Source organism: Pseudophryne corroboree, chromosome 11, assembly GCF_028390025.1.
Source record: "Pseudophryne corroboree isolate aPseCor3 chromosome 11, aPseCor3.hap2, whole genome shotgun sequence".
NCBI classification, from domain to species: domain Eukaryota; kingdom Metazoa; phylum Chordata; class Amphibia; order Anura; family Myobatrachidae; genus Pseudophryne; species Pseudophryne corroboree.
Genome location: NC_086454.1, coordinates 352,870,204 through 352,892,593, shown reverse-complemented (window position 1 = coordinate 352,892,593; position 22,390 = coordinate 352,870,204).

The window sequence follows — 22,390 nt, the reverse complement described above, 5'->3', positions numbered from 1 at the left end:
TCCCCAGTTTGTCTGTAAGTCCATTTGTTTTGCATAACAGTTCAAACACCAGTACATTCCTGCAGACACTGGAGTGCATAACAGTTCTGACACCAGTACTTTCCTGCAGGCACTGGTGTGCATAACATTCATGTAATAGGCAAAACCAGTGGCGGCGGCTGCCAATCATAAAATATGTGGCCAAACAGAAGGAAATCCTGTCCCTCACCACATAACTGACCCTAAGGATGACAAATAAAATAGGATTTTGGTTACCTACCACTAAATCCTTTTCTCGTAGTCCGTAGAGGATGCTGGGGTCCACATTAGTACCATTGGGTATTGACGGGTCCACCAGCAGCCATTGCCACTTTAAGAGTTTGAGAGTGTGGGCTGACTCCTCCCTCTGCGCCCCTCCTACCAGACTCAGTCTAGAAACTGTGCCCGAGGAGACGTACATCTTCGAGAGAAGGATTTTACACAGATAGTGGCGAGATTCATACCAGCTCACACATACAAGGCACATCAAGCTAACTAGCTTGAAACGCAGCAATGGCTGAAACATTACTTACCAAGCAACAATGCAGTACTCAACTAAAATGAAGTTGGACTGAACCAAATAACGATAGCAGAAAAACAAAGCGCTGAGCGGGCGCCCAGCTTCCTCTACGGACTGCGAGAAAAGGATTTACCGGTAGGTAACCAAAATCCTGTTTTCTCTTTCGTCTTCAAGGATGCTGGGGTCCACATTAGTACCATGGGGATGTACCAAAGCTCCCAGAACGGGAGGGAGAGCGTGGAGGCTCCTGCAGAACTGATTGACCAATCTTCAGGTCCACAGCGGCCAAAGTATCGAACTTGTAGAAATTTTCAAACGTGGTTGACCCAGACCAAGTAGCCGCTCGACAAAGCTGTATAGCCGAGACACCCCGTGCAGCCGCCCAGGAAGAACCTACCTTACGATTAGAGTGGGCCTTAACAGACGTAGGACACGGCAATCCTGCCGTAGAATACGCATGCTGGATAGTGAACCTGATCCAGCGAGAGATCGTCTGCTTAGAAGCAGGACACCCAATTTTCTTGGGATCATACATGACAAACAGAGAGTCCGATTTTCTGTGATGAGCAGTCCTCTTCACATAGATTTTCAGAGCCCTTACAGCATCCAAGGACTTTGATGAAATTGAGGAGTCAGTAGCAACTGGCACCACAATAGGTTGGTTGATATGAAATGCTGACACAATCTTCGGAAGAAACTGCTGACGTGTCCGAAGCTCGGCCCTATCTTCATGGACAAAGCCCCCAACTCCGACACACATCTAGCAGAAACTAAGGCTAACAATGTGACAGCCTTCCACGTGAGAAACTTGACCTCAACCTCCTGTAGAGGCTCAAACCAGTCTGACTGGAGGAACTGCAACACCACATTAAGATCCCAGGGCGCAATAGGCGGCACAAAGGGAGGCTGGATGTGTAGAACTCCCTTCAAAAAAGTCTGAACCTCAGGGCAGCCAACTGTTTCTGGAAGAAAATGGATAGGGCCAAAATTTGGACCTTTACGGATCCCAACCTCAGGCCCATATCCACACCTGCTTGCAGGAAGAGGAGAAAACGTCACAGTTGAAGCTCCACTGTAGGAAACTTCTTGGACTCACACCAAGATACATATTTTTTCCAAATACGATGGTAATGTTTAGATGTAACTCCTTTCCTAGCCTGTGTCAGGGTAGGAATAACCTTGTTCGGAATGCCCTTCCGAGCTAGTATCAGGCGTTCAACCTCCATGCCATCAAACGCAGCCCTGGTAAGTCTTGATAGGTGAACGGCCCCTGCTGCAGCAGATCCTCCCGAAGAGGAAGAGGCCTCTGCTCCTATAGCAGTAGATCCAGAAGATCTGCGTACCAAGACCTTCTTGGCCAGTCTGGAGCAATGAGGATTGCATGAACCCTTGTTCTCCTTATGAGCTTTAGCACTCTTGGAATGAGTGGAAGTGGAGGAAACAAGTACACTGACTGGAACACCCACGGAGTCACTAGGGCGTCCACCGCCATGGCTTGCAGGTCCCTCAACCTCGAACAATACCGCCGAAGCTTCTTGTTGAGATGAGAGGCCATCATGTCTATTTGAGGTATATCCCAAAGATTTGTCACCTACGGATGGAGTCCCCACTCTCCTGGATGGAGATCGTTTCTGCTGAGGAAGTCCGCTTCCCAGTTGTCTACTCCCGGAATGAAGATTGCTGACAGCGCCAACACGTGTTTTTCTGCCCAGAGGATGATTTTTGTTACCTCTGACATTGCAGCCCTGCTCTTCGTTCTGCCCTGTCGGTTTATGTAGGCCACCATCGTTACATTGTCCGACTGCACTTGAATGGCTCGATCTCGCAGAAGATGGAGAAGACCGTTGTACACGGCTCTTAGTTCTAGAATGTTTATCGGCAGGCCGGCTTCCAGACTTGACCACCTTCCTTGGAAGGTCTCCCCTTGAGTGACTGCGCCCCAGCCTTGGAGACTAGCATCCGTGGTTAGAAGGATCCAGTCCTGTTCATGTGTAGAAGTAGGTTCATATGTCACTCATCCTCTTTTAGGTAAAAGACTAACGATTAAACAAGTGCTCACTTGCATCAGCCGACGTGTGATATATATGATCAAATGCCCATGTGTACTGGCATATGTGGGTAAAAAGCACATGCTTCTTTAGAGAAAGAGCAGAACAACACCGCTCATCAATTAGATTGGCATTGGAGGGGAAGGACAGTGACTAACCAGTAGCATGTCATTTGAAATCAGCTCGTCATTCTCTTGCTATTTTACGTTATAAACTGGTGGACCAAATACCTCTTTCTATAAGGGGAGGGCATAGAAATAAACTCCTGCTTTAGTTGGCAGCAAAATGGATTTCCAGTGCAACACGGTAGCCCCTGTGGCCTCAATGAGCATCTGACTTTTAACTGTTTCCTTTAGTCTGACTATTGTATATTAAGGATAATCATTGATATACATATATATTGAGGCGTCAGATCCCAGATCTATACTAAGCGGTTATAGATCGTGTTTCCAGTCTGTAAAAATTGAAAAAGTTGCTCTTATGCAACGAAACGCGTTGGTGAGACCTGCCTGACTGTGTTATCTCCCTTCCTGCGGATATTCTGGACCTGGACCAAGTCCCCGTTGGAAATTTGCATTGGACCATACAAAGACATTCCTATCTCATCGTGGGAAGTCAATCTCCACCATACGACGAGGAACAGCCTTTGCGGACGCAGATTCGCTTATATACCTCTAAAGATCTTGGTGATAACTATATTCCACGGATAGGACATTGGGCCTTACAAATCAAAGGGGACTGTTATAGGAACAGCTTCATTACACCAGACATTCTCATTATTAATATCCGGCATTGGGAGTTACACCGGTCATCATTCTTGAATTGTTTTTATATAGAGTTTTTATGTGGTATTAACCACTTACATGCATTGCATTCTTGATGTTTTATACCCAGATATAATTCTTATTAAATTGTGAATTTACTTGTGACCCACCTTTGCATTTGTGACCATTTTAGCGCTATTTCTTGTTTCTGCTATTGTAATCAGGGGTCTGACCAGCCCCAGTTTTTTAGCTGCTGAGGTGAACCTCACATCCAGCGCCTGAGTAGTCATAACTTAGGGTATTTCCTTTCCTTTTTTTGCTGTAAAAATTTATATATCTGAATAATTTTCTTGTTGCCTTGCCGATTTCAAGATGGCGCCCATGTTCGGTACATACCCTAAAAGATAGCCCAACTCACCCATACCACCTTACTGGACTATTCAGTTTTCCCATTTCCTGCACAGTTTTTGAAACAAAATCGTGTACTGCCACTTCTGAATCAATGTGTGTGTGTGTCTTATAACAAGTAAACAATAACGCTGCACATATGAGGAACAGCTTAGTAACAGTCGGGACCAAGAGCTACCACGGCCGCCAGTAGTCTACGTTGACTAGCAACCATTGGGACCATCTGCCCATGCGATGGCGTGACGCGGCGTCCCGATCGTTTGACGATGGCTGGGACCTGCTGAGGGAGAGAGATGCGGCTCATTATACTAGCCTACTACTGTATGATGTTAGCGGCAGAGAGCGTCATGCTTTGAAGACTGATCACATCACCGACGCAGTCTGACGTGTTCCGGAAACCTCATGTAGCCTTTGGTGCTGTCAGAGTGAATGGCGTTGTTACTCACTGATTTTGACCTTTGTATACAAACAACATATTTCCCAGGTAAAGGGATGATTGTTGGTTTAGCAGATATCTGATTGATGATTTCTAAAGAATGTGGATCACATGCAGTAATGTTGTTCCAGTGATTCTAACATAGCAGCCAAATACACACCCGTGGCCGACTCTCAGCTGCGCACAAAGCGTCTGTAGTTACCGGCAGCCGCGGAAGCCTATGATACCGCTTTATGCTAATGTGAGTGTCCGTGGTGTAACTAATGCTGAGGTTGTGAGTGTACAGGTGGGAACCCCGGCCTCTCACTGATTGTACGCTGGCTGCCGCAACTGTCACCATTAGTATCTGCGCTTTAACCAGCCTCATGCCAGGTACAGGAGATACGTCAGACGCGGGCTTCCCTTCCCCGTCCACACAAATCAGAATCACATGCCAGGGCACACCCACAAGTCACAATTCCAAAGTTTCATTTAAAAGGTGGGTAACCTGAGCCTGGCATGAGTTGCTGGGGCTTGTAGTTCCACAGCTGCTGGGCAATATTTTAGATTTATTTCCAGGGGCTGTTTGCACAGCATATAATACCTGTACTATGATCTGCCATGCAGTGCACTGTCCATCGTGTCATACTCATAAACTGAGTAATGCTATAGAAAGTTCTGCACTGCAATAAGAACTGAACGCAACGTAGAATAGGAGGCACTGAGCAGGGGAGGAAAATCAGGACAGCCGCAGCAGGTGAGTAACGCGGGGGCCTCCTCCTGCCCCCAGTAACAACGTGTAACAGGCTGATGTAACTAGGGGTGGTTCGGGATGAAAACCAGTCCATGAAACTTCTGTAGATAGCCCCAATGGAGGCGAGGTCTGCTGAGGATCCCCCCGAACCGGTCACAGCTGCGGCCCTCCCCACATTCCCTGCTGCAGCTTCAACTCCACTCCAACGCTGCCGCAGTGCACATAGTGCATCCGAGCGCGCAAGGACCGACCGTCCACAGGTCACACACACATGCTATGTACATTGCACCCCCCACCGGGTTGGTAAGGCGCTGGCAGTAAAGCCCCTTGCGTGCTCTCTGCACTGGCCACAGGTTCTATTCCCACTCTATGGGTGTGGACACCCACAAGAGGCAATAGACCCTGTGGGTCAGCATTTCGGCGTCCGTTGTGAGTGTTCGGGAATCCGGCGTTGGCATGGGTGACTGCCGGGATCACGAGTGCCAGTCACATGACCGAATTACCCCCACCATATACTGCTCCTTTATACACACTGTACCCACCATGCATGTGTGTGTGTATATATATATATATATATATATGTATATGTAACAATCTTGTATCCGGCACCTATAGCAATAGAGACGCAGTGTTACAGCTCTGGTACCCGCTGAATCACACTGCGTACACACACACATTGCAGCGGCACTCAGTGAAGGGTTACCTCTTCTTTCTTTGTACATATTACTTTTTATATGATCAGTTTCCTTGTGGTGGTTACAGTGTAAAAGTGAATATTTCTATTTCCCTAGTGAAGGGTTAAAACATGCTATATGAACTCTTTTGTGTTTGCAATGGATGCGTGCTGCCCTGTGCTAGGTGCCTTTGTCTCTCATACAGATACCAGGCTTGTGTGGGTCTGGCATCCAAGGTCAGCTCTATACTAGATGAAACCTGCTTTTTCTACTTCTGTGTGTTACTAAAAGATCCTGTGTTAAGTTTCGTCTGATGCAACGTATATAACATCTGCCTGGCAACTGCTATATCCAATTATGTTATGTCAAGTATTAACCACCCCTACGTACCCCACTAGGGCACCACCCCTAAGCCAATGAGCCCTTTTACACTTATCAGTTACACCCTTATGTGTTCTCTTTTTATACCAATGTTAAAACATTCAATAAAGCAGAGTGAATCTTAACTACTGGGTGTCAGACTCAATATATTGTATGTTAAGAATTGCTCTCACTGACGTCAGTAGGCCATCACATCGAGGTAATCAAAGAGAGATAGAAATTCTTTCAGCTGGGGGCTATGTCCGGGATTCAGTGATCGTCCCTGAATGGTAAAAATAGAGAATTTATTGTCTGTCTTTGCCATACAGGATTGCGGTCATACACTGAAGCTGAATCCGTGTCAGTGTTCCGGGAACACGTGACAAGGTAATATTTAAGTCCGGGACTTAATATTACGAAGTTTTATGTAAAAGCATAAAACAGGTATCAGGGATACCATAGAATCTTTAATGTCTGGGACTTAAAGATACGTCTGAGAAAGGACCAGGCGTCCAAGCGCAATTCTCCAAAGACGTTAGTATCTGGGATACTTAAAAAAAAATATAGACCTGGGGTCTATACATAACGTAGATTATACCTCGATCTGATCGTCTATATATATATTCTTGTATGTTGTAGTGAGATAAGTTCTTATATTTGGTTCAGACGGCTGGTAAGTTTTCGTCTGCCAGATATCTTTACTCAAACACTTTTCTTGCTTCCTGTTTAAAACGCTGTATTTTTCTGACATCTTGTACGAAGGTAAGCGTACCCGTCAAAAGATTTCATGTTCTCATTATACAGATAATATTGTGATATTGTCAATGACTAATTAACTGGTGTTAGCTAATGCATGCATAGAAAGTTTTTGTAAATTGCATTTTTTGTTGTGAAATTGCATAGAAGGTTTTTTTTGTAAACTGCATTTTTGTTGTGATATTGCATAGACAGTTGTTGTAAGTTGTTGTGGAAATTGCGTAGAAAGCTGGTGTAGATTGCATTTACTATGGGAGGGGGTCAGAGTAAGACAGTCATTTATCCCCCGCCCCTCCCTGGTGAGACATGCAAGATGTATGTCGCCCGCAACTCTACCTCAGAGTATTACTTAGTTAACCCATGGGTGGATAATTTAGCGGGATGGACAGAGAAAGCAGGACAGGACTCATTCCTACGGGAAGGCAGTAATTACCTTTTCTATATGGAGATTTAAGAAAAAATGTCAGTTCCCAACAGCACAGAAGCGAGGCTGCAGAGAGATCCCTCTCCCTCCCCCTTGCATTCCAATGTATCCTGCGCTCAGAGACACAAATCTCTTGGCAGCAGTAACCCTTTCACACCAAATGGGATTGCCTCCAGCTCCACTGCTGGAGGGTGCGTCCACTAGCTCTATCCCTAGCACCAATAACCCAGAGTTTAGATAATAGTAAAACACTGTCCCAAGCCCACTATTACCCTCGATGGCTGTATATCTTGTTTGCGCAAAGCTTGCAAAGGACGCAGCTATACACATATGAAGGAAGTCTTTTTTGCCTGTCGCTGTAGCTTGTAAACAGAAACCTTCATAGTCTGTTACTGCGTTTTGGAAAAGGTTTAAGGACTGCTGGACAGATGACGCTAGCTTACCTTTGCTTAACTTAGAAAGCTTACTCACTTCCCCACTCACTCATAACTATCAGAACTCCAGACGCTTTGACAGACAGAACCAACCCCGCAGTCAGTAAAGATTCCAAAGACCCCGCGCACTGACGGGGCCCGGAGGAGGGTATCCCAGCCTTTATTCAACTCTCCCGTCATAGTAAAGATTCACCTCTGCTGCCACTTATTATAAATGGAAGTAAAATTCCCTTTTTAGTGGACAGCGGTGCAACAACCAGTGTTTTGTGTTCTGACTTATGTAGTATCCCCTCTCACCAGAAAAGATAGAAGGTCTCCGCCCCATGATACAGCAATTCTTACAACAGGGTATCTCAGACATATTGTATCACCATACTGTACTCCTGTGAACCCTGTTGCCAAAGCTGATGGTAGTATAAGATTTGTACAGGATCTCAGAGCGAACAATCAGTTAATTGTCCCAATTGCACCAATTGTTCCAGATGTAAACTCACTCATTTCTGCAATCCCTGCAGATGCTGCGTTCTTCTCTGTAATTGATTTGAAGAATGCCTTTTTTTTCAGCATACCTGTAGATTCACAGACACAATTACTTTTGCCTTTTCTTTTGAGGGTAAACAACTTACCTGGTGCAGATTATTGACGCACCTGTTGTCTCCAGGCCACATTGAGGCCCTGGCAACCTCACCATGGTTCAGTCCTGCTACAGTATGCAGATGATCTGCTGCTCTGTAGTCAAACTGAGGAGGCCTGCCGAGAGGATGGTGTTTCATTACTAAACTGGCTTTGTGAATGTGGACACAAGGTGTCCAAAATAAAAATGCAATGGTGTAAAAAGCATGTTGATTACTTAGGTTTTGTGCTCACTCAGGGAGAGAGGAAAGTCAGTCCACAACGCATACAGTCTGTATTGGGCCTGGTCACCCCAACTACCCAGAAGGAACTACTGTCCTTCCTGGGTATGGTAAATTACTGCAGACAGTGGATATCTGATTGCTCTTATTACGATAACATTTTGAGACAAGCCACACTGAAGGACAAACCTAAAACTGTACAATGGTCACAAGAAATGTTAACTGCATATGAAAGTTTAAAAATGTATGTTGATGAAAAGTCCGGCACTTGGCCTCCCCAATTATGTACTACCTTTCCATCTATATGCAAGGGACAATTGTAAAACCATGGCGGGGGTGCTCACACAGTTTCATGGAGGGAAGTTGCGCCCCGTGGCATTTTTTTCCCAAAGTCATGCCAGTGTCTGTGCAAGTTATGCCTGCCTGCCTCAAGGCTTTGGCAGCCTGTGCAATGGTTGCAGAAATGGCCACTACCCTCACTTTAGGCCACATCACAGTACTCCACACCACACATGATGTCCTGGCAATACTTAAAGGCTTACACACACAGCACATGTCAGCACAACGCCTTAGTGGATATGAAGTACTCCTTTTGAGTAACCCTACCCTTACCATTAAGTACACTGCTAGTTCTTCTGGCCCTGCACCCATTCTCAATACCCTTTTTAGGCTTGAAAGGTCCCGAGGATGAACCACCCGACCTACATGACTGTGCTGCTTCCATTGAAGCTGAAACTTCTCCCAGACTTGACATGTCTCCCGTTCCCATACCAGGCGCAGACATAGTTTTTGTTGACGGCTCCTGTAGTAGGCCCAATGACAATACATACCAGGCTGGCTATGCCATTGTCACCCTCCCTGACACTGTGTTGGAAACCCTACCAATACCTTATCAGTCCGCGCAAGCTGCAGAACTCATTGCACTCACTAGAGCATGTCCCTCCCTTGACAACGTCCATCTGCTCACTCAACTTCAAGCTGCTGCGACTAATACTGATCTCTCCGACTGGACTTACCCAATTCTGCAGAAAAAATCCTAAATCAGGATTAATCTGCAAAGAGGGGAAACCCTGTATGCCCCAGTCCAGTGCCCCTTTGCTCGTTGCCCAGTGCCGTGGTGTTGGTCACCGTGGTGAAGCCACAACACTCCTCCTACTAACCAATGATTTTTATGTTACTAATGCCAAATCACTTGTGGACCAGTATGTTAGCAGATGCATCACTTGCCTCAGGAACAACCCTAATAAAGCTAAACACCAGCATCTTGAATACCCCACAAAAGACTCTAGGTTACTCCCCATTTGAAATACTAATGGGCAGACCCTTTTCCTACACCCTGGGCTAAGAAACCACTAGTAATACAGGAAGGAGATCTAGAACTCATCAGAGAAGAGTATGTCAGGTCCCTGATAACAAAACTGAATGAAATTGAACATGAGGTTGTTTGTAAAAACCCTTTTGAATCCACAGGAACCTACACACCCCTTTAAAGTCAGAGACAGAGTCGTGGTGAAGGTGCTCCCCAGGAACAAGAGCCCAGGAGACTTCACCTATGGTCCAGAGACAGAGGTCGTAGCAGTTACCCGAACAGCAGTCCTGACAGAGGAAAGTCATACCTGGATCCATGCATCCCGAAAAAAAAGGTTCCTAGACCAGACCTAGAGAGGGAAGCAAGTGATTCCAGTGAGGTACGAACCGGGGCAGACAGCCCTGACCTCCCACCTAGCGAAGAAAGAAGAACAGAAGAAGATGAGGAACCTGTCCCCTATCTTTATCCTGGGGACTACCTTGATAGCCCTACTGGCCCTCACTCACTCACCACACAATATGTGAGGTTGATATTATACACACTAATGGGATCCCCACCTTGTGGTATAATTCCTCTAACACACACGTAGCCACATATATCCTTGACTATTTTATGTTCCCCAAAATTGCTGATGACAAATATTATATACAACAAAGGAGGAAATCAGGAATGTCTGAGACAGTATATATTTGTGTTACTGACGAATGGTACTATGACATTAGATATTATGGATCTAATTGTAATTCCTGGGAAGCTGTGGGGTGGAATACAGGAGTAGATTGGAAATATGGCCCATCGTTTGCAAAGAATAGATGGAGCAAATATGGAGTACCCCTACTTTCTAGACTGTCCATTCATAAGATGGATGAAGGCCCAAATTCATACAGGTTTAGACTAAACATAGTGAACCCTAGCAGAAGCAACAATGAGACTTATGTACTTGGTATATGGTGGCAAGCAGGGTACTATAGTGCAAGGCAAATGTTTTATTTGTGGGACATGTATAAAAACCCAAAATACCAGCCTAAAATTGCTCCCCAAAACAAACCTTTAAAGCCCCATATTGCCACTTCTAAAGATATGGTGGCTATTACTAACCCTACCTTTGAAGACACCCTAGCTATTGAAACTGGTTTCTCTGACATTAATTTTTGGTTGGAATGGATGAAGTATAGTGCTAACAAACACAATAAAAGCAACTGTTATGTCTGTGGCAAATCTAGGCCCCACCTAGGTACAGTGCCCCTTAATATACCCCTAGAACAGGAAAATTGTTTTTTCAGCCTTTTTAATGACACCAAAACAAATGACAGTCAGTGCGAAATGTGGAAAAGGGAATATCCCATATTGTCAAAAAATCCCAACCCAGGAAATACCATAACCATATATCCTGGAAACTATACCTGTTATACATCTAACATCACCACAGGGAGAAATTTAAAAACCTTCCCACCAGGGTATTGTGCAAATAAAAGAACAACTGTTTTAGTCAACCAAACTAGATCATTAGGCGACATTTATTACATATGTGGGGATATGAAACTTAGAAGTAAATTAGACACACCATGGTATGGTGAGTGTGCCCTGGCCAAAGTCATAATGCCACTCCTAATGATCACCGATGACCCCACTCCTCCCTCTAATACTCCTGCTAATCGAAAGAAAAGAGCACTCCCAGGAGGTAGCTTTGACCCCCACGTATACATTGATGCTATAGGGGTCCCAAGAGGTGTTCCAAATGAGTTCAAAGCTAGAGATGAAGTGGCTGCGGGTTTTGAATCATTGTTTCCTATAGTAACTGTAAATAAAAACGTAGCCTGGATTAATTATATATATTATAATCAACAAAGATTTGTTAATGATACCAAAGATGCTCTTAAAGGTATAGCTGAACAGCTAGAAGCCACTTCCCAAATGACATTTCAAAATAGAATGGCCCTTGACATGATTCTAGCAGAAAAAGGCGGTACATGTGTTTACATTAGTAAGGTGGAAGGCTGTTGTACATATATTCCTGACAACACTGGTCCCAATGGTAAGGTTACTTTAGCCATAAACAAGTTAGAAACCTTATCCATAGAACTTAAGAAAAATTCAGGTATTGATAACCCATGGAGCCAATATTTTGGGTGGTTTGAAAATTGGAAACAGGCTCTTGTGCAAATAAGCATATTTATACTCATAACTTTAATTCTTTTAGGCATTATAGTTTATTGTGTAATTCCCTGTGGAAAGAAACTTACCTCCAAAGGCATTGATAAGGCCCTGATGTATTATGATATAACCACCAGTCCTGTCACCTCCTCTGATAGTGAGGGACCCGACGATTATGTCCACTATCTCAAGAACTGGAGAAACAAGAAAGGAGCCTCACTCAAGAATCATGTCATATAATAATCATGATTCTAAGAGGGGATTGAAGGGTTACCTCTTCTTTCTTTGTACATATTACTTTTTATATGATCAGTTTCCTTGTGGTGGTTACAGTGTAAAAGTGAATATTTCTATTTCCCTAGTGAAGGGTTAAAACATGCTATATGAACTCTTTTGTGTTTGCAATGGATGCGTGCTGCCCTGTGCTAGGTGCCTTTGTCTCTCATACAGATACCAGGCTTGTGTGGGTCTGGCATCCAAGGTCAGCTCTATACTAGATGAAACCTGCTTTTTCTACTTCTGTGTGTTACTAAAAGATCCTGTGTTAAGTTTCGTCTGATGCAACGTATATAACATCTGCCTGGCAACTGCTATATCCAATTATGTTATGTCAAGTATTAACCACCCCTACGTACCCCACTAGGGCACCACCCCTAAGCCAATGAGCCCTTTTACACTTATCAGTTACACCCTTATGTGTTCTCTTTTTATACCAATGTTAAAACATTCAATAAAGCAGAGTGAATCTTAACTACTGGGTGTCAGACTCAATATATTGTATGTTAAGAATTGCTCTCACTGACGTCAGTAGGCCATCACATCGAGGTAATCAAAGAGAGATAGAAATTCTTTCACTCAGGAAAACATATAAGGAAACAGGTCTCCTGGTCAGCGCTTCAATGAATGTCTCATTTTCGTCAGGACAAAGTACAACAGTTACTCACCAGCTTTATGTGCTCCTCCTAACCATTTCCGCGCTGCTTCCCTCTGGTACCACCGGCGGGTGGGCCTCCCAATGACATCACTAAAGTGCGCCCATCACCATGGTTACATTGTCCCTAGGGAGCAGTGATTGAGGGTCTGCTAAGCCAGGTATTGGTAAAGCAGACAACAGCAGGGGATTGGTGTGCAGAGTCAGGTGACCGCTGTAGAGCCTGTGGTTGGCGAATCAGCGATCAGCGTCATGGCGGCGCCCATGTCTGAGTTTTGGAGGGAACTCTGGCATGGAGGAAGTAGGCCCAAATGCTGGGTGAGCAGAGCACTGTGGAGAGCTGAACTGGAATTAGGATGCCATGCTGGCATCGCTGTGCAGGGATAGCATGGACTGACTTCACTGCTGAACTCAGAACTCTACAGATACTCACACAGGCGGCCAATCAGAAGATTCAGCAGCCAGCAACACGGACTGACCTCCCAATGGATTCAGAATATACTTGGTACTAATGATCTGGGCTGAACCCAGTGAGCAGAACACTCCTGGGATGCAGGGCTGATGTCAGAGATACGTCACAAAACAAGAGGGATGAAGGGGGTCATTCTGACCCGTTCGCACGCAGCAGTTCATCGCCGTGGTGCAAACGGGTCAGAACTGCGCATGCGCAGCGGCTGCATTGCGCACGTGCGTCGTTGCCCGGCGACAGCCGTTGCCGGGCAGCGGCCAGAATAAAGAAGAAAGTGATCACTAGCGCGATCGCGAGAAGATTGACAGTGGGGAGGCGTTCCGAGGCCTCTATTCACCGTTTTCCGGGCGTGGAGATCCGAACGCAGGCGTGCCCAGGCGTTTGGAGGGCGGATGTCTGACGTCAAATCCGGGACCTTCATCGCTGGATCCGTCGCACTGGGTAAGTAACTGCAGGGCTGGTCTTGTTTTGCAGGAAACTTTTTTAGCATAGCAGGACTGCACAAGTGATCGCAGCCCTGCTATGCAGAAATACACTCCCCCATAGGCGGCGTCTAGTTGATAACACGAGCAGCAAAAAGTTGCTACGTGCGATCAACTCGGAATGACCCCCCGAAGTCAGAATCTTGACAGCCTGAGTTTATCATGAAAGCAGGCCAGGCTCCCCACTTCTGCTTTTCATGCTGGGGCCAATCACTAGATCGTAACGTCAGACCCCTGGCAACAGCAGTGTCATAGAGGAGGTGGTAAGATGAGGGGACCCCTCCACTTCTCTGGCTGGACCAACTCATTCTTTGTTACAGCGCGTGGCTGGCTGCTGCGTATTGTAATGAGTCAGTCTGTCTTATATTTAGTACTGTTGTAAATGAGGTGCGGGCCCCTTCATTGTTGTGGGCCCCGGTGTAATGCACCGGCTGCATCACCTGTAGTTTGGCCTCTGGTTTATGCAGCCTCATGCATCACCCTGTGTCTCCCTAGCCTCATGCCTCACCCTGTGTCTGTCCAGCCTCATGCCGCCCCCTATATGGGCTCCTGAACATAAGAGTTCCTGTGCATCTGGCCTCAAGTCAAAGAGAACATAAGCTCCAAAATATCTTCTTGCTACAGATCTATGTTGGATAAAAGAGGAGCAATCCCTAAATTAGTGTCAAAATACCAGGTGTGGATGTCCACTAGAATCCATAGATTTAAAGTACCGAGCATGAAATCTGCCTCATGGTTTATCAGTTCTTTTAAGGATCTGCAGAATGTTAACAATGCGGCCTTCAGGTTAGATTGACCAGTTTGCTTTGAGTTTATCTAAGGCTGGGTACACACTTGCCGATGTCACATTAGATGTGACATCGCGCAAGATCCCCCGCAAACGATAATTTTCATACACACTGAACCATGGCCCTCATTCCGAGTTGTTCGCTCGCTAGCTGCTTTTAGCAGCAATGCAAACGCTCTGCCGCCACCCTCTGGGAGTGTATCTTAGCTTAGCAGAAGTGCGACCGAAAGATTAGCAGAACTGCTACTAAATATTTTCAATCAGTTTCTGAGTAGCTCCAGACCAACTCCTAGCTTGCCATCACTGCAGACAGTTTAGTTCCTGCTTTGACGTCACAAACACGCCCTGCGTTCGGCCAGCCACTCCCCCGTTTCTCCAGGCACGCCTGCGTTTTCAACTGACACGCCTGCGTTTTTTAGCACACTCCTGGAAAACGGTCAGTTACCACCCAGAAACGCCCCATTCATGTCAATCACTCACCGATCAGCAGAGCGACTGAAAAGCGTCGCTCTGCCTTGTGTAAAACTGCACAGTTGTGAGTAAAAGTACTTTGCGCGTGAGCACTGCGGCCCATGCGCATGCGCAGAAATGGCGATTTTTGCCTGATCGCTGTATAGCGAAAAACTGCAACGAGCGGACAACTCGGAATGACCACCGGTATTGTTTGCGTATCGTCAGTGATGGCATTCACCACATCCAGGTGCACGCCATCTTGTACAATATCTTTAGATTTCAAGTTGAAAACTAAAGATATTGAACAGCGCGAATCATTAGTGATCTATGGAATACACACTAGCCGATGTGTACAATATATCGTCCGATCCGCCGGACCGGACGACACAGTATATTGGGTGCACATCGGCACGTGTGTACCCAGCCTAAAGCATTTCATTTTCCCCTGCTAAAATTCAACTGGTTCTCTTCCATTAGATCTCCTCTAAAACACAGGAAGGATATGTGGTCAAGCAAACCTTGATTTCCCATATTTCCAGAGTGGCTGGCACTGAAGAACATTGCTGGGTCAAGGCCAATGATGTCCACGCTCAACGTCTTCTCAAGAACATGCTGACAAACTTTTATATGAGTTTGTGGAGTCCACCTATAAGAGTGGGTAGTTATTGTCAGGTGACTGATTACTGGAAATATATAGTTATAGTCCCTCCCGCTTAGTCTGGGTATGGGTCACTGGGTCGACCACACTTAGGTCGACAGTCATTAGGTCGACCACTATTGGTCAACATGCAGCAGGTCAACAGGGTTTCTAGGTCGACATGGCCCATAGGTCGATGTGTTCTAGGTCGACATGACAAAAGGTTGACATGCGATTTGTTTATTTTTTTGGTGTCGTTTTCTTTGTAGAGTGACCGAGAACCCCAATTAGAGCACCGCGTCTCCTCGCTTCGGGCAAGGTGCCTCACTCCGCTACCGCTGCATTCGGCACAGGTTACTATTCCCAATCGTAGTCCACATGGATCATACAGTATAAAAAAAGTTGAAAAAATTAAAACAATTGTGAAAAACTCGTGTCAACCTTTTGTCATGTCGACCTAGGGACCCTGTCGACCTACTGCATGTCGACAAATAGTGGTTGACCTAATGACCGTATCCCGTTAGTCTAGTGCCAAATCAATTATTGCCCCACTGCGACATTGCCTACTCCTCCAGCTGATATACAGTGCCTACTCCTCCAGCTGATATACAGTGCCTACTCCTCCAGCTGTTATACAGTGCCTACTCCTCCAGCTGTTATACAGTGCCTACTCCTCCAGCTGTTATACAGTTCCTACTCCTCCAGCTGATATACAGTGCCTACTCCTCCAGCTGTTATACAGTGCCTACTCCTCCAGCTGTTATACAGTGCCTACTCCTCCAGCTGTTATACAGCTCCTACTCCTCCAGCTGTTATACAGCTCCTACTCCTCCAGCTGTTATACAGTGCCTACTCCTCCAGCTGTTATACAGTGCCTACTCCTCCAGCTGTTATACAGTGCCTACTCCTCCAGCTGTTATACAGTGCCTACTCCTCCAGCTGATATACAGTGCCTACTCCTCCAGCTGTTATACAGTGCCTACTCCTCCAGCTGTTATACAGTGCCTACTCCTCCAGCTGTTATACAGCTCCTACTCCTCCAGCTGTTATACAGTACCTACTCCTCCAGCTGTTATACAGTGCCTACTCCTCCAGCTGTTATACAGTTCGTACTCCTCCAGCTGTTATACAGTTCCTACTCCTCCAGCTGTTATACAGCTCCTACTCCTCCAGCTGTTATACAGTGCCTACTCCTCCAGCTGTTATACAGTACCTACTCCTCCAGCTGTTATACAGCTCCTACTCCTCCAGCTGTTATACAGTGCCTACTCCTCCAGCTGTTATACAGTACCTACTCCTCCAGCTGTTATACAGCTCCTACTCCTCCAGCTGATATACAGTGCCTACTCCTCCAGCTGTTATACAGTACCTACTCCTCCAGCTGATATACAGTGCCTACTCCTCCAGCTGTTATACAGTGCCTACTCCTCCAGCTGTTATACAGTGCCTACTCCTCCAGCTGTTATACAGCTCCTACTCCTCCAGCTGTTATACAGTACCTACTCCTCCAGCTGTTATACAGCTCCTACTCCTCCAGCTGTTATACAGTGCCTACTCCTCCAGCTGTTATACAGTTCGTACTCCTCCAGCTGTTATACAGTTCCTACTCCTCCAGCTGTTATACAGCTCCTACTCCTCCAGCTGTTATACAGTGCCTACTCCTCCAGCTGTTATACAGTACCTACTCCTCCAGCTGTTATACAGCTCCTACTCCTCCAGCTGTTATACAGTGCCTACTCCTCCAGCTGTTATACAGTACCTACTCCTCCAGCTGTTATACAGCTCCTACTCCTCCAGCTGATATACAGTGCCTACTCCTCCAGCTGTTATACAGTACCTACTCCTCCAGCTGATATACAGTGCCTACTCCTCCAGCTGTTATACAGTGCCTACTCCTCCAGCTGTTATACAGTGCCTACTCCTCCAGCTGTTATACAGCTCCTACTCCTCCAGCTGTTATACAGTGCCTACTCCTCCAGCTGTTATACAGCTCCTACTCCTCCAGCTGTTATACAGTACCTACTCCTCCAGCTGTTATACAGTACCTACTCCTCCAGCTGTTATACAGCTCCTACTCCTCCAGCTGTTATACAGTGCCTACTCCTCCAGCTGTTATACAGCTCCTACTCCTCCAGCTGATATACAGTGCCTACTCCTCCAGCTGTTATACAGTGCCTACTCCTCCAGCTGTTATACAGTACCTACTCCTCCAGCTGTTATACAGTGCCTACTCCTCCAGCTGTTATACAGCTCCTACTCCTCCAGCTGATATACAGTGCCTACTCCTCCAGCTGTTATACAGTACCTACTCCTCCAGCTGATATACAGTGCCTACTCCTCCAGCTGTTATACAGTGCCTACTCCTCCAGCTGTTATACAGTGCCTACTCCTCCAGCTGTTATACAGCTCCTACTCCTCCAGCTGTTATACAGTTCGTACTCCTCCAGCTGTTATACAGCTCCTACTCCTCCAGCTGTTATACAGTTCCTACTCCTCCAGCTGTTATACAGTGCCTACTCCTCCAGCTGTTATACAGTACCTACTCCTTCAGCTGTTATACAGCTCCTACTCCTCCAGCTGTTATACAGTTCCTACTCCTCCAGCTGTTATACAGTGCCTACTCCTCCAGCTGTTATACAGTGCCTACTCCTCCAGCTGTTATACAGCTCCTACTCCTCCAGCTGTTATACAGTTCCTACTCCTCCAGCTGATATACAGTGCCTACTCCTCCAGCTGTTATACAGCTCCTACTCCTCCAGCTGTTATACAGCTCCTACTCCTCCAGCTGTTATACAGTTCCTACTCCTCCAGCTGTTATACAGTACCTACTCCTCCAGCTGTTATACAGTACCTACTCCTCCAGCTGTTATACAGTTCCTACTCCTCCAGCTGTTATACAGTACCTACTCCTCCAGCTGTTATACAGTACCTACTCCTCCAGCTGTTATACAGTACCTACTCCTCCAGCTGTTATACAGTGCCTACTCCTCCAGCTGTTATACAGCTCCTACTCCTCCAGCTGTTATACAGTACCTACTCCTCCAGCTGTTATACAGTGCCTACTCCTCCAGCTGTTATACAGCTCCTACTCCTCCAGCTGTTATACAGTACCTACTCCTCCAGCTGTTATACAGTACCTACTCCTCCAGCTGTTATACAGTACCTACTCCTCCAGCTGTTATACAGTGCCTACTCCTCCAGCTGTTATACAGCTCCTACTCCAGCTGTTATACAGTGCCTACTCCTCCAGCTGTTATACAGTGCCTACTCCTCCAGTTGTTATACAGCTCCTACTCCAGCTGTTATACAGTGCCTACTCCTCCAGCTGTTATACAGTGCCTACTCCTCCAGCTGTTATACAGTGCCTACTCCTCCAGCTGTTATACAGTGCCTACTCCTCCAGCTGATATACAGTTCCTACTCCTTCAGCTGATATACAGCTCCTACTCCTCCAGCTGTTATACAGTTCCTACTCCTCCAGCTGTTATACAGCTCCTACTCCTCCAGCTGTTATACAGTTCCTACTCCTCCAGCTGATATACAGTGCCTACTCTTCCAGCTGTTATACAGCACCTACTCCTCCAGCTGTTATACAGCTCCTACTCCTCCAGCTGTTATACAGTGCCTACTCCTCCAGCTGTTATACAGTACCTACTCCTCCAGCTGTTATACAGTACCTACTCCTCCAGCTGTTATACAGCTCCTACTCCTCTAGCTGTTATACAGTGCCTACTCCTCCAGCTGTTATACAGTGCCTACTCCTCCAGCTGTTATACAGTGCCTACTCCTCCAGCTGTTATACAGCTCCTACTCCAGCTGTTATACAGTGCCTACTCCTCCAGCTGTTATACAGTGCCTACTCCTCCAGCTGTTATACAGTGCCTACTCCTCCAGCTGTTATACAGTGCCTACTCCTCTAGCTGTTATACAGTGCCTACTCCTCCAGCTGTTATACAGCTCCTACTCCTCCAGCTGTTATACAGTACCTACTCCTCCAGCTGTTATACAGCTCCTACTCCTCCAGCTGTTATACAGCTCCTACTCCTTCAGCTGATATACAGCTCCTACTCCTCCAGCTGTTATACAGTTCCTACTCCTCCAGCTGTTATACAGCTCCTACTCCTCTACTGGCTTGGGGCGAGGGGCTGCGGGGGCGCCACCACTGATTTAGAGCAGATTAACATGCGGACGAGCGTCTGCATGTCAATCTGTTGTCACTAACCCTTCCTGCCGTGGTGGAGGGACACGGAGGGCACAGCGCTCGCCTCTCCTGTGTCCCTCCTGCGTCTCCGGCGGGTCTAATAAAGGAAGTGCCGTTCGTGAGCTATAATTGGCTCACGAACCGGTATTTCCTTTAACAGACCAGCCGGAGACTCAGGAGGGACACAGGAGAGGCGCGCGCTGTGCCCTCCGTGTCCCTCCAACACAGCAGGGGGGGGGGGGGGCGGCACTGAGGGAGCATATGTGGCACTGAGGGGGGTGTATGTTTACCTGGCACATGGGGGGGGGGCTACATTTGGCACTGTGGGGGAATACCTGGCACTGGGGGCATATGTGGCACTGGGGGGGGGGGGGGGGGCGTATATCTGTACCTGGCACATGGGGGGGGGGCTATATTTGGCACTGTGGGGGAATATCTGGCACTGGGGGCATATGTGGCACTGGGGGGGTATAGGTGTACCTGGTACATGGGGGGGGGGGAGGGGGCTGTATTTAGCACTGGGGGTACCTGGCAATGTGGGGGAATATCTGGCACTGGGGGCATATGTGGCACTGGGAGCACAGCCTTAGCAACAAGCACTACCCCCTAGCAACAAGCATGACACCCAGTGCATGAAACCCCTGGCAACGAGCATGACACCCAGTGCATGAAACACCTGGCAACGAGCATGACACCCTGAGCATGAAAACCCCTGGGACCGTGCATGGAACCAAGAGCATGAAACCCCTGGCAACGAGCAGGTAATTTAAAAGTAATTAAAAGCCTTACTCTAGGACTTAATGTGTAATGGGCATTACGGTGTGTGGCATAATGTATCATGGACATTGCGGTGTGTGTCATAATGTGTCACAGGCACTAGGGTATAAGGTAGTCTTTTCCTGCAATGCCACGCCCCTTTATGCGAAGCCACGCCGCCTTTTTTTTGTGGCGCGCGCATTTTTATCCCTTTAATAGTGCCAATTATGGGGGATGGGGGGGGGGGGGGGGCGCCGAAGAATTTTTTGGCTTGGGGGAGAAAAATTTCTAGTTACGCCACTGACTCCTCCAGCTGTTATACAGTAACTACTCCTCCAGCTGTTATACAGTAACTACTCCTCCAGCTGTTATACAGTAACTACTCCTCCAGCTGTTATACAGTACAAGGACTGCAGGAGTTGTGCAATTTATCGGGAAGATTTTGCAACTTGAACTGTAAATTTGCAGGTTGCAGTGATGATATATTAACTTACTGTAGTCACGGAACACACACAATTCCAGATTGGCTTTCTGTATAAATTCAGACGGAGTCCACCCCAATCACAGACAGCTGCTCACCTCTACAGCCTGCAGGTAAGGACTTTACAGCTTGCACAAGGCAGGTAGCTATTACGTGGACATGTAGTTAATATCCCGGCTGTCGGGATCCTGGCGGTCAGAATACCGACGCCGAGATCCCGACCGCCAAGAATGCCGACAGCTGTGCACTTGGGGCTATTCCCACTCGTGGGTGTCCACAATCCTCATGGTATTAGAACCTATGGCGAACACGGGCATTATATCGCTCGCCCCGCTGCCGGCATTTTGGCGTCTGGGATCCCGGTGTCGGTATTCTGACCTCCAGGATCCCGGACGCCGGGATTCCATCCCCAACCCATTACATGAGATGGTAGCGGCCGATGGCACAGTGGCATACTCTGCTCGTGTGTCCGGTGTAAGTCGGGGTTCCTCGTCCTTCGTATTGCTACGTCCCAGTGAGCTGAGCTGTAAGGAGGCGCAGACCTTCTCCAAACCAGTGACGCAAATGTGACAGAAGATGGAGGACTATGGGGGTTATTCAGAGATGGTCGCAGAGTTTGCTATCGCAGCAGAATCTGTGACCATACTACTCACATGCACATCACAGAGCAAGGCGGGCCGCGATGCAATCGCTATTGTTTTGCGACTGCATCGAATAGAGGTTGACCCCTGCGGCATGGGTCCCACCGCCATGATTCCTATTGCAGAAAACACACCGGCTGGTCCTGAAAATGGCCGTGATGCTGTACGCCGGCATTTCCTGCCCCCCCCAACCCCCCCCCCCCCCCCCCCCCCCCCCCACCTCCCCATGCATTCAGCAGCATTGGGCCTAATTCAGGCATGATTGCAAAAGCAAAATCTTTCTCTAATGGGCAAAACCATGTGCACTGCAGGTGGGGTAGATGTAACGTGCAGAGAGTGTTAGATTTGGGTGGATTTATTTTTACACTGCAATTTAGATTTCAGTTTGAACACACCCCTCCCAAATCTAACTCTCTCTGCACATGTTACATCTGCCCCCCCCCCCCCACCCCCCGCAGTGCACATGGGCCCTTCATTCCGAGTTGTTCGCTTGTTAGCTGCTTTTAGCAGCATTGCACACGCTAAGCCGCCGCCCTCTGGGAGTGAATTTTAGTTTAGCAGAATTGCGAACGAAAGATTAGCAGAATTGCGAATACAAAATTCTTAGCAGTTACTGAGTAGCTCCGGACTTACTCACAAATAGTGATCAGTTCAGGCCGT